This window comes from Lissotriton helveticus, chromosome 3_1, assembly GCF_964261635.1.
Source record: "Lissotriton helveticus chromosome 3_1, aLisHel1.1, whole genome shotgun sequence".
Classification (NCBI taxonomy): Eukaryota; Metazoa; Chordata; class Amphibia; order Caudata; family Salamandridae; genus Lissotriton; species Lissotriton helveticus.
Genome location: NC_136061.1, coordinates 485,941,867 through 485,946,826, shown reverse-complemented (window position 1 = coordinate 485,946,826; position 4,960 = coordinate 485,941,867). Strand labels below are relative to the sequence as shown.

The following is a 4,960-nucleotide window of genomic DNA, read 5'->3' as shown; positions in this document are numbered from 1 at the left end:
TTGTTCCAGGTGTAGTAATTGCAGGACCAAGGGGGCTAGCCTGTGGGCTAAGATTTTGACAAGTATTTTATAGCTGGTGTTGAAGAGTGCCAGTGGCCTGCAGGACGTCAGCTCTTCCAGTTCTCTGCTGGGCTTAGATAGCGATATGAGCAGTGCCTCTTTTAGTAAGGAATGTCAGTCCAGAAGAAGTGGGCATGGCACTCTGTCTGGACCTGTAGCTTGGCCGGGAATAGGAGCGAGTTCTGTATGGCAGCACCACGCAATTGGCATTTTACTGCCAGGTAGGTGTGTTTCTGGTGCTGGACTGACAGCGTGTATTCTGTGAACACCATTACTTTGGAATTGTCTACTCTGAGGTAGTCCTGTCTCCGGGCCTCCCACAGAACGCCATCCTTATCTCTTTAATGCAGGAGTCGGGTGACCAGTGGTCTGGGAGGGGGTCATGGAGAGAGGAGTTCGACTTACTGGCACCCTGAGTGCATGTTCAATGGTGAAGAAAGAAGAGAGTACTTTGTTTGGAGTGTTTATATTGTATTGTATTGCATTGAGGTCCTGACAATTCTATCAAAAACATGGTGTGTCACGTTTAAATTTTCTATTCTTGACTAATGGGTCTGAGTATTACTGTTATAGATTATCTTATTTTCGTACTAGAGAATTCCATGGCTTCAACTAATGGCTTTTTTGACACTTTTAAGATGGCTGCCGGTCTCGCGGATCTAAAGAGCCCTTCTAAACCCCCGTATTTTTAAACAGTTTCTAGGATGTTGAAGGGGACTCGAGTTTAAGCTATCGCTCGTTTCCGTATCTTACTGCCAGATATTTCTCTTGCTAATAGTACAACAGACAATTAAATAATTATCGAAGATCACTTGATATTTAGATTTTCGGTATTACTAGTTTTTAATTATTTTTTATTTTTTTTAGCACTGATTGTGGATATATTCTTATGGCTCCATTACAATTTGAGTCGATACAATTCATTTATAAAATAATACTTTGGAGTGCTGTATAGGATAATCAGCACGCCCAACATGGCCGCCGCCGGTAGGTTCGAGAACGCTAAATATCATCGAAAATACTCGTGATAATTTCATGAGGCCAATACATGTACTTTGTATTTTAGTTTATTATACTTGATTTATGGGCTCCGGGTTATTTCAACTTTTGATGGTATGGTTTGCATACTACAAAATGGCTGCCGCTTTAATTATTCATTTGGTCCAGGCCCAGAATACCTTGAATATCGCCGAAATTACTTGAGATGATTTTATGAGGCTAACACATGCACTTTGTATTTCGGTTGATTATATTCGATTTTTAGGCTCTGTTTTACCTTGAACTTTAAGCCTAGGTTCCTAGATAAATAAGAATGGAACCCTCTATAGACATATACACTGGTATGTTTTGCACACTATAAGATGGCCGCCGCACAAATTATCTATTGCGGACGCCCATCAAAACTCTAATTAACTCAGGTGTAATCAATTATACCTGAGCCCAGGGTATATAAGACAGAGGGTTAGACAGCTTTTTCAGTTGCTGTCCTACCGTTGATGTGGAAACACTGCTGGTTACCATACCTTTTTAAGGTGAGTGTAGACAGTTAGGCTACTTATTTTAATACGTTTGTCAACTAGGTTGGTTAACTTTACTTAAGTTACATTTTGCTTAAATCCTTTTTGATTAAATCTCTTTCAGGATTTACCCTTATTTTGCAAATCCTTTGCTATTCTAAAAGTTCATATACTTGTTGTATTTAGTTAATAGACCAGATAGTAGCTTTTCCAATTTTTTTTATTCTCTACAGCATCCTTTGGAGGCAACTTTGAATTGATATACTGTATATAACTGAAGGAGAATGATAAAATCATGTTCAATGTTGGTACTTAATAGAATATGGGTTATATAAAATGCATTGAAGGTTGTGTTTTGTTAGAGAATTTCCTATAAGATACTAGGTCTAAGTGCAATCAGTCCGTGACTCTAGTATTGTAAAGAAAGGATGTCATGTTTAACTTTGAAGGCCTGAATCTGTGAATTTGTGAGCTTTTATAGATGACCTAAATTAAGAATTTTAAAATAACCAGCATATTATATATACTCACAATGACTAAAAACACATTTTTTTCTTTCTGTTTTTTCTATGAATCATGTTCAGACTACTAAGAGTAAGCACAGCAAAAACAGGTAGTTTTCTAATTTTGGATGTGTTTGACTATATGACCTAAAAACTTTCCATCTTAGTTCAATGAGTAATAACATGATACTGATGTTAATATGGCATTTATTTTCAGTGTGAGCAATACAGCTATCTAACAGACAGGGAATCCTGACTTTGTATGGGTTCTGTCCTCTTGAACACTTCTCGTCAGAACAAAGAGGTAATCATATAGTCTGTTGTAATATATTATGTAGGATATTATCCAGTGCAAAAGATGTTACTCGGGTATAACAGCAATACAGCCAGAAGGGACACTACAGTGTCCCATATCATCTAAAAAATAACCTGGGTTTCATTCATGGTTATCAAAAGATTTTTGGTTACAAGACTAGGCGGTTACTTGGATAACAATGCACCGTTTAAGGATAATCAGTTAATAAACTGAAAATAGAATGTCTTGAATCCAGGCTGATATTTGATGCTCACAAACAATCAGACACTCCAAAGTTCTGTAATAGGTAACAATGGATAGTCTTTTCAGAACAATATTGCTACTTAAATGTTATCATTTTTGTGCTTGACTTCTCTTTTTTCTGTTGTATAATCTAAAGTTGAAATCGTTTTTGTTTTGCATTTTCTAGAAATTACCTTAATATGCTGTTTTAGAGGAAATTTACCGTGATGTATTGATGTATGATTACCATTTTTCCATTGAAGGTATGCCACTGGTCCATGCTTATTTGTTGTTGTTTTTTCGGTTGTGTAATCTTGTTTTGTATTGTAACTTTATTAGTTTCCTGTAAACCTTGTACACAGACATAAGACTCTTTTGAGCACCATAGTGGAATAAGTGGGGTCCTCTTAAAGAACAGTGCTTCCTTCTGTTCTGTTTGTTTAATCAATATTTTCTCTTTTTCTGCAAAATAATTTCTTTTGAATTTAATTCATTGGCCAACTTGGGTAAATTGAATGGAGCCAACACAATTTTGGGTGGTTTCTGTAGATTTTTTAACTTTAATTCAATTGTATATGTAAGTGATAGTGTCTAATTATGGTATGTTTTATCCTTAGCCCTGAAGAAGTCTCATTGTAGAGACGAAACGCGTTGGCTAAGAAGTAAATCCATTTGTGTTCTTGGATTTTTCTTGTGCTGAAATATTATAATAAAGAACCTAAACAAGAAACTCTGCAAGAATCTGGAACTTTTTTTCACAAGATTGTGCATTTTTGTATGTACTGTGGACATTTGAGACTATAAAGACAATACTTTCTGGATGGGTGCTGATTTCTTATTATACATTACAATTTTGGGCTTTGCCCTTGAAGGAACAAACGGGGTTGTGTTCCTTGGAATCACAAGCACCATCAATTCGAATTACAAGCCACAGGTGAAAGCAGGTGCAATTTGTTTTACCTCAACCCTTGTTGTCTTTTACATAAATAATGCATTGTAATTGCATTTATATAGCGCTTACTACCCCAGATGAGGCGTCAAAGTGCTTTTTCGGCGAGTAGCACACTACTCCAGGACCCATAGAGGATTAGTCTTGAATATGTATAGTGAAACATGCAAGTACATTTTAAGAGAGGATAGGTTAGTCAGTTATTTGGAATGATAGCAGTAGGATAGAGGAGGAAAGTGTTTGTTTTTATGGTCGTGGGCCAGGGTCAGCGGACTCGATAATTCTCGCCTCGGTGCCTACTCTAGTCAGAAACCACACTCTGCAACTCTGGGCATCAGCTTGCCTCATCTTCACAACGGCCCCCCCAGACCGCCGGGGATGCTTGGTCGCACCTTAGATACCCATCAGGGACCATCTCTCAGGGTGAGCCAGGACGGGTTCCCCAGCGGTCGAAGCGTGGAGATACTCCTCCGGGAGTCGATTCCTAGCGCTATATAAACCCGCAATTAATTAATTTAGTGCTTGTTACCCCTGATGGGGTGTTGATGCACGCTATGCAGGAAGCCCATAAAGGATTAGTGGTGAATCAATATGGTGAAATATGAAGTATTTTCAGTGGTGGATATTAGTCTGTTATTTGGAGTGAGAAGGCTAGACGAGGGATAAAAGGGGAAGAAGGGTTTGCATTCATAGAGCACTTGGTACCCCTGATGGGTGTTGAAGCACTTTTCTGGCGAGTAGCACGCCACTCCGGAACCCATAAAGGATTAGTGGTGAATTAGTATAGTTGAAAATGGAATTTGAGAAGTGAACATGTTAGTCTATTAATTTTGATTGAAAATGATAGTGGAGGGATAAAAGAGTGAAAGATGTTTTTTTTGTTTTTTTTAGCAGTAGGTGGAGGCTTTTGGTTGAGTTTTGGAGGGGAGGAGTCAGAGGGAAGAGTTTAGAAAGCTTTGCTTTAGGGGATCGGTATAGTAAAAGAGGTGTCAGATGATGCAAGGAGGGGTAGAGTAGGAGAGAGTCAAAGGGTTATTTTGGGAATCATAGTAGTGGTATGGGGTTTGGGATAAATGAGAATGGATGTAGAGGATATATTGAGTGAAGTATAGGCTGAGGAATAGGGTAGTGCATTGGAAATGCTAAATTAGAAGAAAGTGATAAATATATAGAACCATAAGTACCATAGGTTTGTGGATGTGGATGGTGTGGGCTGGGTATTGCTAAATGGGCTAATGAACAGCATTTCTGGCCCTGGTCCCGACCAGTCTCGAACAGGCTCAAACAGGCAACAGCCCATGTCCTCTGCGCCCTTAGCCTCATCGCCCGGGCTGAAACGCCCTAACCCTTGCCTTTTATAGCCCTAGTAATCAGGTGACCCCTTAAGCCAATG

At 38.8% G+C, this 4,960-nt stretch overlaps 1 long non-coding RNA gene across 1 annotated transcript; it reads left to right on the top strand.

Moving 5' to 3' along the window:
* The first annotated feature begins 1,472 nt into the window (after window positions 1-1,472).
* Window positions 1,473-3,428, top strand: LOC144824642 (uncharacterized). Its single transcript, XR_013609029.1, has 5 exons — window positions 1,473-1,592; window positions 2,162-2,190; window positions 2,298-2,384; window positions 2,806-2,881; window positions 3,236-3,428. It is a non-coding gene; the product is annotated as an uncharacterized LOC144824642 (long non-coding RNA).
* Window positions 3,429-4,960: the final 1,532 nt, after the last annotated feature.